General features: G+C 45.4%; 2 protein-coding genes across 4 annotated transcripts in view; one reads left to right on the top strand and one right to left on the bottom strand.

The window, feature by feature from the left end:
- LOC115100816 (cytochrome P450 2C23-like) overlaps nucleotides 1-12,553 on the bottom strand; it is a 99,626-nt gene that overhangs the window by 29,728 nt on the left and 57,345 nt on the right. The gene's annotated exons all lie outside the window — the stretch shown is intronic.
- The window catches only part of LOC115100814 (cytochrome P450 2A6-like), a 67,994-nt gene that overhangs the window by 1,533 nt on the left and 53,908 nt on the right, over nucleotides 1-12,553 (top strand). The window lies entirely within an intron of this gene.

Consider the following 12,553-nt stretch of genomic DNA (forward strand, 5'->3'; position numbering starts at 1 on the left):
GGCCATAGGGAGCAGGCTTCAGGACTGGGCTGCAGTGCTGGGATCAGGCATCTGGCTGGGCCTCGTTGCTAGCCTTAGGTCTCAGCTCCAGGACTAATCCTCGGGGTCGGGTCATATTTTGGCTCAGTATGGCCCAGGCAGGGTCACTGGAGGTCCATTTTATTCTTTTAGCGTTCATTTTTTATTTCAGGTTTTTTTCCTAATGTAACATTTTTTTTTCAGTTTGGCAAACAAACTAACCCAAAAACAAATTAAACAAATCGAATAAGTTGCATACAATTGTTAAATATATTTTCTGCCTGAGTGAGTGATGTCTACTCAGATTCCTTACCAACTATATTTCATTTTTCTTAAATGAGTAATTGCTTGTGCTCAAACATCAACACTTACTCATATCAGGAGCCTTGTTTGCAGTGTAAGACAACATTTCTTCTGATTGGTGTTGAAAGGGAAACCACCCACATTGTTTGCCTTGGAAAATTAGCAGCTGCAAAGTATGGAGCTAAAGACACCAGCTTACTTTGCATTGCCTGTTTGTGCGGGCAATTGAGCAGGGGGGAGAAGGAGGAGCAAAATAGCATGCATATATTTGAAAATCAAGTGTACATGTGCTTTGACTGCCCTCTCGCCCTGCCCCCATAGCGTTTCCCTTTTTAAAATCTGGCTTATACTTTTAGCTGAGCAAAGAGCATGCATGATTTACCAGCCAAACTGCAGTAAATAATCTATATCGGGGTCAATGACTTTGAACATTTTCTTCTCCCAGTAATTGCCTTAGCTCTTGTGGAAGGTAAATTATGTCTATTTTCTTGTTATAGCGGTGGCTGTCATGGGTGCCATCTTGACAGTATGGGATTCCCCAAGGTGACAAAGTGAATCACTCAGATTCAGTATTTCAGAATCAGAATGATAAAAATATACAAAAACTGCTGAAAAAACACCACACAGCACAAATCTCAAGGTTCCCCTCAATTCTGTCTGCCTATTCTTTTATCCCACAACCTCAATCATATGCAGCAGCAACACTGGTCATAAAACTCCTTTGTAATTTTAAGTTATTTGGTTACTCCTGTGTGATGTCTTGGTCAGAGGATGAGAGACACAGCAGAAGTGTTTATTTGCATCCCCTGTCAAACCCCTACAGATCTGTGAATTCTGTTTCACACCCCAAGTCACTGAAACTTCTAAAGGGCTATCATTAACTAACTGGGTAGGGGGAGGAGAATTGTCCCTTCCTCTGTCAGTCTGGATGAACAGTGCAGAAACCCAAGTACTTTCCCACCCAGTCTCACTCACCTGATGATCAGAGGCATTGCTAGGTACTTAAAAGGCTCAGGGCTTGGACTCACAGGCGCTCTCAGCCCCAGGGTTTGATCATTAAACTCAACAATCACAATCATCCTCCTTACCTCCCCCCCTGATGGCTGGGAGAGTGCTGCTACTCAAAGCAATATGAATTTGTGACAGTCTCGTCCAAATGCATTCAGGTAGAAGGAACTACAAATACCACAATGCACTGGGGTGTAAAATATAAAGTCTCCATGTTTCAGCTATGGGCTTAGAACATGAACAATGAGGCCTCACAGATGACATCAGGGATGGGCACACAGGGCTTGTGCCTCAACTCTATTCACCAGTGCCCCAAATACCAGGCAGCAGAAAGCAGCTGCTCTGCTTATTGCTCTAGCCCTTTTCCTCCAGGCAGTATGCATGAAAGAGGAGAGAAAGGATTGGAGAAGGCAGCAGAGTAATTGTTTTCTGCTTTGCTCTGTCTGTTCCAGCCTCTCCTCCTCAAGAAAATTCGAGGAAAAGAAAATACATGTTTTGACCATGCTAATCTATATAAATAAAAATGTTAAATAGTTTGGACAAAATCGCTAATCTCAGGTACCACTGAACCGATTGCTTTCAAATTAGGACACAACCTTCATTTCGCATACAGGAAGGTTCTTCTGTACTTACATTACAGATATGTCACACCTGTGACAGGTAAAATAGGTTTAAAAATTGTTTCGAGAAAACAGTGACATCTGCTGGATGTAAACGCCATCTGTTACACCTTACACTAACACACACTACTCTAATCATTTCGCAAGTCCAGGTCCACGTTTCACTTCCATTTTAACACATTCGCGCACTTTTTTCGCCGGAAGATAACTATTTCCTCTACAAATAAAATACACCCACCACCCTCCTCACACCCCCCACACACATGCCAAATTGATTTACTTCCCACAGCTTATTTACAGTCCTACTGGATAAATTTACATGACTAAACATAGAAAGTGAACTATATTAAATATCTTCAAAACGAGAGCCAATAAAAACTTTTCATGGTCATATTCGTGTTCAGCACATCAAGATACTACAGAGTAGGACCTTTTTTAGGTCAGTAACACTTTCATTGTTGCCCAGTGGTACATTAGGAGTCACCACTCAGGAAAATGATCTATGCACTATCATTGATAATATGTTGAAATCTTCTGCTCGGTCTGCAGCATTAGTCAAGAAAGCAAATATCATAATCCCTTTGCATTGCTCCATGGCATGAGGCCGCGGACCGCTGCACTTTCCTCCAGCCCCAAACCCAAGCTGGCCCCAGAGACCCTCTGATACACAAGTGGCAGCCTACCAAAAGTCATCTGTCTCTTCCGCTCCTGGGAGCTCCAACGCTGCTGTCCCCTGCTGACGTAGCAGACCATCTCGTTCAGCCAGGCTCTGATGCCGCATCCAGTCTCGGGCCCTCTGAGACATGCGTGCCAACTTGCCATTCTTAAAGAGTAAGTGGTGAGAAACCAGGGCCGGCACTGCCTGATGACATCACTGCCGGAGGGATATTTAAGGCCACTCCTGAGTTGCTCCTTGCCTCGGCAATAGGTCGACTACTTTGGAGTAGCAGTTTTGCCTCTGCATGTTCCTGATCCTGGGTTCTGGTTCCTGTTTTTCCGCTGTACATCTTTCCTGATTGTGCTCCTGAATTCTGTGTCCAGTTCCTAGTTAGGGTGTGGCAGTACAGTCTGAGTTCTGTTCTTCTCTTCCTTGTGGTCAGCCTTCCCCCTCATCTTCCTTCAGCTGCTTCTTCTTGCGTGTGTGACTCTTTGTCCTCCTGCTCCCTCTTTGCTCCTCACCTCTTCAGATGGACTTCTGGCTTTCACTTCAGATTAGATCTTGACACGGTTTGATCTCCAGCTGCCACTGACCACTGCCTGCCTTACCGTTTTTAACTTGACCACTGCCTGTACTTTGACATTGAGTGAACCCTGCCTATCTCTGACCTCCGCCTGAACCTGACCTTGTTTGCCTGCCCTGACCACTGCTGGACTCTGACTTTGCTCCTCTTCTGTGTGCTGGCCTGCACATCTTGACTCAATGGATCTTCACTTCCACAGAGGCCTGCACCTAAGTCCATCTGGCCCCAGCACCCAAGAGCTCAACCTAAGGGGAACATGGGCTGGTATTGGTGAAGCTCCAGTTGGGCCTCTGCTTCAACCAGCTCTGCCTGCCAATGATGGGGCCCTGCATAGCTTCTCCCTGCAGGTGGCGCCAACTCCACTTCGGCCCAAGGGCCCACGCTTGCGACATAATGCCTCTGTGTTGCTCCAAGGCGCAACCTCATCTTGAGTATTTGGTGCAGTTCTGGTCACCACATCTCAAAAAAGGACAACCAAAATGATAAAGGGGCTGGAACAATTCCCTTTAAGAAAAGGTTAAAGAGGTTAGGATTATTCAGCCTGGAGAAGAGACGGCTGAGGGGAGATATGATAGAGGTCTATTAAATAATGAGTGGGGTGGAACAAGTTAAACAATAATTGGTTGTTTACTCTTTTGAAGAGGACAAAGACCAAGGGGGACGCAATGAAGTTAGCAGGTGATACGTTTAAAATTAGAAAATATTTTTTACTCAATGCATACTAAGCTCTGGAATTTATTGCAAGGATGAAGTAAAAGTTATTTATGTAGCTGTGTTTAAAAATGGTTGGACAAGTTCCTTGAGAAAAAGTCTATAAACCAATATTAAAGGTGGAGGTGCAGAAATCCCTTGAATAAGCAACTTGGAGTTTTTCTGTCCCTTGGGATCCTGCCAGGGACTTGTGACCTGGATTGGCCACTGTTGGAAACAGGATACTGAGATTGATGGACGTTGGGGTGACCCAGTATGGAAAATCCTATATACTTATGACTTTTTCCTTCCTCCCAATCCCGCCCCCTCCCCCCCCCCCCCCCCCCCCCCAACGAATAAAAGAAAGAAAAAAAAAGAGCAGAGCAAGGAAAGCAGCCGGGCACAAAGATCTGATGGGCTTAGGTCCAACATTTCCTATCCACTGGCAGACATTATAAATGATGATACGGTGAGAGCAAAGCGGTTCATGGTGCACTCAGCCAACCTCTCACCCATAAGGGAGGGAAAGAGGGATAAATAAGAGAAGAGAACAAAAAAGGATCAGTGTTAGAAAGGAACGAGAGGAGAGATGAAGGGGCTGTGAGAAGTTTCTAGAGGGGGACTTTCCTCCTGACCTAGTTTCATTTGCATTCTTTCTTCTTCCATTTGGAACCAGGACTTTTATGTTCACATCATTTCTAGGTCAGAGACCCAACAATGCATTTTAGCGACTTCAGCCAATAAGCAGGGTTAGATTTAAGATTTGGGTACCCAAAGGCAGGATTGGAGAGTGTGTGTGGGGGAGACCCTGGAGATAAATTAGTGGATGAAGTCCCTCTAACCAGTTGCATTCCTCTTTGGCCTGGGAATTTGGCGGCTTCAAAATTTGACACATTGGACAATTACCTATGCTTAAAACGGGGCCTTCCAATAAGCTTATTGATGCCTCATCCTTTCCCTCCCCCATTCTAATCTCCAGTCCCTCTCACCCTCTCCAATATGATCCCAGATACTTTTTCCTCCCCACTTAGCCCATGATCCTGGGTTCCTCCCCCACCACCATCACCCCATCGATTTTTTTTTTTTTTTTTTTTTTTCTTTTTTCATTCCTCTCTCCTTATCTTCCCCCAGGGTCATTCCTCTCCCCCACCCCCATCATCCAGGAGGAGAAGAGAGGCACTTCATTACGCGTCTGCTATTTGCTTCCAGTCTTACGGTTTCAATCACACGGTGTCAAACGTTCATGCAAGAATTGTGCAAGATCTGTGGGGCTCTGCGTAGGTCCAGCCACAGGGCTGCACTCTGGCTCTTCCTTTTCTTCCAGTCTCTATTTGGATTTCAATCACTTTCTGTAATGTTGAGGGGCTTTCTATCTTGGATGTCCACCCCAGTCAACTCACTCCTAGTTATGGGCCTGTATTCTGCATTTCAGAACAAACATGTTTTAATTTATTGGATTTCATTCAACAATTTGGCTTTTGATTTACTGGTGAGAACTGCGTTCCTGAGGAATGTTTAGCTCTGCAAACTCTCAGTATAATTAAAATAAAATTACATCGCTGGCAATAAAAGATTTCAGTCTTGCCAATCAGTGCATCTCCTTCCCTCTCCCTTGCTTGGTAGCCATTAGAGAAGGTGATGTGATCTGGCTACAGATTTTGAAAAGTTTCTTTTTGGCCTTCCTTCTCCTGAAATACAAAAGTAAAGCTGGGAGCTGTCTAAAAGACATTGTTTTGTATCAGCAGCTCAGTATTTCCTATGTGGATTGGATACATCTGGCCTGAAGGAAATCAATTCCAGGTTTCAGAGACCCCGGTATTTTTGTATTCTGTGCAGAAGGGTAAGATTTTTGGTAAATTAAAATGCTTGTTGGTTGGATCAGTCCATCACATTTTCCTCCTCACCTGATTCCCTCTCTTTGTAGTACCTCTTCAAGAAACAAGAACTAGACCGTAGCCATTTTGACCCCTTAATTCTGTGATGGCAATGATCTGCAGGTCATAAAATGTAGTGGCAGGTCTGGGCTGCAAGCACCGTTTCATTTGCCCCCTTAGAATAGTAAAGTTATGTTCCCATTTAGGGAAGCAGAGCCTTCACAGTCCTGGTGGTATCAGCCTGCCCAGCCACTTCCACAGCTTTCGCTGCCCGATGGAGGCAGGCAAGCTACTTCCAAGTGCCCCCAGGCCTCCTAATCCAAGACCAAGCTTGCTAGGAAGGCGTGGGAGTGACAGCAGCAACAGTGCCTAGGGGTGGCATAAAGTCAACATTTCCTATTTCATTTCATGATGTTTTCAAAATGGAAGAAAAGAAAAACCCAATGAAACTTTGTTGGTTTTACTTTTGTTTCATTGTGAAAAAATAATCCCTGAGGCTTCCCTGGGACCTCCTCAGGGCTGGCCCCATAACTGGCTAAGTGGGCCAAGATCTCCACACCCTCCACACTCAGAAGGTACTGGGAGCCGGGAACCTCCGTCACCTGAGGATCCTGAGGGGCAAGGGGAATGCCCGCTCACCTCCTGCCCCCGAGTCATCCACTTTCCAATGGTACTGGTCGCGCCTTAGACGAGTGCCATAAGAACTTTAAAATGGCCCCATTTTCTCACATGGCCATACAGGAGAATGACGCCGGCCGGCCTTGCGTCACTGTGGTGCTGCCTGGAATCGTTTGAAAGCAGATGACCCAGGGACAGGAGGTGAGTGGGCATCCCTCTTGCCCCTCAGGACCCCTTCGGATGGGGTAAGTGGGGACAGAGGTGGTTCCCAGCCCCAGCACGTTTTGGGGGGTGGGTGAGAGTGGGTGCAGGGAAGACCTGAGGAGGCCCCATTTCATTTTTATCTTGTGTTTTTTGTTTTTTAAATCTTAATTTCATTTCTGCATAGGACAGAAATGAAATAAACATTAAATGAAACAATACCAGATGGGATTCCCAAAAAAACACCAAAAGCCTGGAGGCTGCACAGCCTTATAAACAAGCTCATAATGCTGTACGTGGGTTTAAAATATAATGTCTAGCTGAGGGGGATTGGGAGGTTGCTAGCCTACGACTCTGCTTATATCCCAGTACACTTATGGACTGTCTCAGAACAGCTAGAACTGCAAATGCCCAGAGACACTGGGGGAAAACTAGAACTGTCTCAGACAATTGGCGACCCTACTACAAAAAGGCAGCTTACATTCTGGGGAAAAGAATATTTCCCTAGCGATAGATTTCAAGTTTGTTTTCAGGAGCAAGTGTCGCAGCACACCAAATGGGGAGCTGCTGGAAATCAAAGATAAACGATGTCAACAGCTCAGTTGGCCATGGCCAACAACACGTACGTGCTCACTTATTAATTTAAAAGCTCTTTAATATTTAAGTTTATTTATGGGATCTCTTTTCCTTTGCCATGTTTCACTGTTTTTCCTTTTGCCGTTGTGGACAGTTCTTTCCCCCTCTTGAGACAGACCTGTGGCAAAACACAGCTTGTGTCACGGTTGGGGATTTCTGCTAGCGGCCTTTTGTATTTTGCTTAATACGATGTGGCACCTTTGGTACATTCTAGACTCTCAACGGTGAATTGACCTTTATTGTGATACCCTGCCTTCATCTCCTTCATCTATATCAGTCTGGGTAGACACTTTTTTGCTCCTGACTACTGCTGTATCAACAACAGTTGGACCATGCTGTCTTCAAAGGCAGAAGGTAGTTCATACATTGTCTTTTCATCCATGCAGTGATTCTCCCTGCTCATCCAGGGAAGGCAACATCATGCTCTGGTTAGTGAGTTTTCCAAACCATTCTGCAGGCCTCAATTGGCTGCTGGAAACCTTTTTTGTTTACACCTGAACCTTCCTCTGACATCTTGAATAGAGCTCCTAATGCTCGCTTACATAACCAGAGAGTTGAAAAGATAAAATTACCAAAGTGAGATGTGTTTATAAGTGTATATCGATGCATTCTTTAAATTAAACCAAGCATTCAGATTAGTTTTTTTTTATTCTGGAGAACTCCCTGTTTGCAAAGGTGCAACCTGAGTAGCAGAGGATAAAAGTTATAGACTCTGCTGTCATGGCAATAAGCTTAATCTCATTAGACAACAGTACAAGGAAAACACAACCCTAAATGCATGATAAAAGGAATAAAAGCTATTTGACAGTTTTGAAAAATCTGAAGTATCTCTTGACTTCTCCCATAGCTATTGATAACGCGTTTCAGGGAATTGTAAATGTAAACAGAACTGCACGTGAAAGAGGGAAGGGAGAAAAATGTGAGAGAAGCATTATCAGATTGCAAGTCATTGGGACTGTTTAGTCAAGCAAAAGCCTATAAACCTCTAGGTGGGAACACCAGCTATCATTTCATTTACCAGCAGGGCCAGCTTAACCATTAGCAAAGTAGGAGGTCAGTCTATTTACTCCATGGGATCCTGCCAGGTACCTGTGACCTGGATTGGCCAACTGTTGGAAACAGGATTCCGGGCTTGATGGACCTTAGGTCTGACCCAGTATGGCATTTTCTTATGTACTTGGAGTAGCAGCATTTGTGGGGGGGAGGGCAGCATTGACACACTTGCTGGGACAGTAGTGACTAATTGCTTTAACTCTCTCCCGCCCCGCTCTCCTCCCTTCCCATTCCCTCCCCATAGGGCCTGCACAGGGGCCGAAACAAAAAAAAAATCTCCCGGTGGCCCCACTGCTGCCATCTCCTGCCCTCTCTTCCTTCTGATAGGGCCTGCGCAGGACTAAAAGATACAGAACCACTGGCCTCATCCATTCCGTTCAGTACATTTGTTTAAAACGAATGCACATCCCTTGAAGGAACTGAAAAAGACAGGAGGAGAGAGAAGAAATGGCAAATAAACAGGAGACGAGGGGTGTGCACATAAAATATATTTTCATTCTGTTTTGTTTTTCATTTCAGTGGGGTTTTTTTTTCCTTCAGGTTTCGGCTCGTTTAGAGGGTAACTTTGAAACAGCCGTGTGGGTGCGCACGTGCGTGTGTTTGCTGGCTCGCGCCCAGGGACGTGGCCATTTTATAATATATGTGCGTATATGCTCGCTTGGTATAAAATAGGCTGAATGTGCACAAATGTTCACACCGTTTTAAGTGTGCAAGCGCCTATGCACACAAATGCCGCTTCTACCACGTAAGTGGGGGGATTTTAGTAGATACGAGCGCCAAAGCAATTACCAGTTTTCCCAGTTCGCCCAGGCAAGGGAGAAGACTTCCAAACCCCCCCAAGTTTAATAGCCTCTCTTCCCTCCTGTTAGCCCCAACCATTAAAGTCCCACTGACGTGTCTAGATTTTTTTATTTTATGACTTAAACGCTATCCATAGCAGAAGTAAAGTTACGCAGCAGGGCATGCTTGTACGTGTATTTATGCGCTGGTTTCTTTGAGAAATGCAGGAATGCCCACGTCCCGCCCAGATCACACCCACGTTCCGCCCCTTATTTTGAAAATAAATGTGTCTGCGCGTAGTGGGAGATACTCGGATACCTTTTAAAATCCACTTAGCATGCACCAGCCTGACTTGTGCGCATGTCTCCCGGTTCTGGCATGCACTGGGCTTTTAAAATTCACCTTTCAACATTTATTTTAGTTCAGTTTGCTTGCCAAACAAAATAAACATGAAATTGACGAAAATACCCCAAAAGGAAATGCCCCCATGATACTGTGCCCACAGCTTCCTTCACCGGCTCCTATTTACCCCTTGGTGTGGGTCTCCTGGATGGAAAGGAGCAAAAGCCAGCACCAGTCATCCCCTGCCCTCACCAGTCATACAATGGTGCTGGCTGGCTCTGGAATCGATGCGGCAGAGCACCCTATAGAAACCCTCAGAAACCCTTCTTAATGGATCAGCAGTCTGGGCCCGGTCCACCTTAACAAAGAGTATTCTGGGTGCAGGGCACCTCCTCTGAGCAGGAATAAAATGCATGCTCAGGGGAGACCGTGACAGGCAGGGGCGGATTGTGGGGAAAATAGTGGCCCGGGGGATTTTTCTCCATACTGGCCCATGGGTACCCAATTACATATACAATATAATTTACATATATATTTCAGTATGGTCCTCCCAAATCAACACAGTACTATTTGCCAACACTCAAAGAATAACAACCCCACCTATGAAAAAGAATACCACAAATATTACACCAGAATCTAAAATATCAATACACCTCCTGTCAGGAAAACAGAACAGGCCAAGCTACTACAGATCCCTACAGAGAAACCACATGCTAAAAGAATGCTTCATCTCAGTCTTTGCATGCAGAACACAAACCCTCACCAAATACAGAATACAAAATGAAGGAGCACAAATGACAAAAACTGAAATGGAAACTCCAAGAAGCCACATTGGGGACTTGGTTTACCGTCAGCATTTCACCCACAAGTCACTATTTGGTACTGACTCCATGTATTAACAATAGAAAAATAGAACCACCATGCCTCATAAAGCAAATAAAATCAAGAAACATAAAGCATCAGTTATAATAGTAAAACCATAATAAAAGAATATTTTAAAACTACTGATAAATAGAATTTCTATTAATTAAAATCATATACATTTTTTACAATGTCCCAAACACTAATAAAATATTTCAAAACAGATTATATATCAAATAACATTCAATAATTAAAACTAATAAGGATTTTAAAAAGCCCCTGCTGTCCCCTTCTGTGGGAGCTCTTTATTTCCAGTCACCCTGATATTGTCGAGGATTAGGAGGTTATCCTCTCTCTCACACACATACTCACATGTCCATTCTCTCTCACACATACACTGTCACATACATGCACATTCATGCTCTTATATCCACCATAACATCTCGCACTCACTGACACTGACACACTCTCAGGCTCTAAGACACTCTCTCCCCCTCCACACACAAACTCTTACTCCCTTGGATTTTCTCATGCTCACACACACACGCACACACTGACCCCCAGGCAGGCTCCCATTCATTTTCACACCACTCCCTCCCCATCCCCTAGGCATGCACACATTCATTCTCACAAACAGACCCCCACGCAGGCACCTATGCATTCACACACATACACCCCCAGGCAGAGTCCCATTCATACACATGCACACACTAAAGGCAGACCCCCCTCTCTTTCTTTTGCCAGCAACCTCGGAGCGCCTCTCATTCTTCTGCCGCCACTGTCACTGCTGCCGCATGGCTATTGGGGCGGAGCCGATTGCTGCTACTGACACTGAAGCCCATTCTGCTGCCTCCTCTGTGCAGGCTCCATGGGCTTCCACTTTCTCCATGCTGATCTCGTACATTGTGAGATCCACATAGAGAAAGTGCTATTCTTGCACATTCCCAAAGATTACATGTGCCAATCACTAAAAAGTAATTTATTTTTTATTTTATTTTTTTTTACCTTTGCTGGCTGATCTTAGTTTTCTAATCAGTTGGTCACAGGCTTTTTTTTTTCCACCTTCCCTTTCTTATTTTTTTGCCAATTCCTTTTATATTGTCTTTTTTTCTATTTCTTTTCTCTCCATCTTCTTCCCTCAAACACACACTCAGATTCTCATTCTCACATGCTTTCTCTCTCTCACTCTCACTCACACACACACACACAGCCTCTCACTGTCACATGCTGTCTCATACAATCATTCATACACACAGGCTCTCACTCTCACACACACAGAGGCTCTCACATGCTGTCTCTGCAAACATTCAGATCCTCACTCCCACACACAATTTCTCAACTCATCTCATACACGCGCGCACACACACACACACTCTACAGACCCTCAGCCTCTCTCTCACCACTGTGCCTCCTCTTCGCGGGTCGCCGCAGGATGGGCTCTGCAGCGGCCTTGATCTTCTCGGGCCGTGACGGCCCTGCTACCGGGCCTCTTCCTCTTCTCGGGCCGCTGCTCCTCTTCTGCATGCGCTGATGCTCCTCCTCCTTCCTGCCCACGCGGCTCCGGCAACGTTTACTTCCGGGGCCGCACAGGCAGGAAGGAGGAGGAGCATCGGCGCGTTTAAACGCGATCTTTTGCTTCAGGCCGTGGTGACGTGAGCCTCACCACGGCCTTGCCCATCTGTCTGTTGCTGCTCAGCGGCCGCATGAGCCTCCTTGCGCCCAGGGGCATTGGCTCCCCTCGGGATACCACTGCTCGCGGTGCCCCCTAATACTTTGGTTGGAAACTTTATAATACAAAAAAAAAAAAAAAATCACATGACAGGAGTGACCGGCCCACCGGGGGAAGCCCGATCCCCCGATAGGTCAATCCGCCTCTGAAGGCCCGAAGGAGAAGGCAGCTCCTTATAACATAACTGATGTACTGAAATTGTTTTGCTGAAGTAGTGCAAGGCAAGCAGTCTTGAAAGTTATGTTTGTGTGTGAAGAATAAAGTTGTGCAAGAGGAAATCTGGAGTCAAGACTATGATTCTGTCCTCCAGCCAGCCATAAAGCGCTCATGCTATAAATCATATGCTACAAATCATACAGCCATAAAACAGCACGGCATCTGCTGCAAAGCAGGCCAGCGCCATTTGTACGAACGCAACCTGCAGGGGCAGGACTCAATGGGGCTCACTTTTGCCCCTTTCTGTCTTGGAAATCCCCATGGAATGAGTAAGCAGGAGCCAAGGGAAGGCATGGGGAGTGGGGGTGGGGGGCAGTCAATGTATTGAAAAATCATGCACACTATTTTCTAATGTGCACTATA

The sequence above is a fragment of the Rhinatrema bivittatum genome, chromosome 11 (assembly GCF_901001135.1).
Source record: "Rhinatrema bivittatum chromosome 11, aRhiBiv1.1, whole genome shotgun sequence".
Lineage (NCBI taxonomy): Eukaryota > Metazoa > Chordata > Amphibia > Gymnophiona > Rhinatrematidae > Rhinatrema > Rhinatrema bivittatum.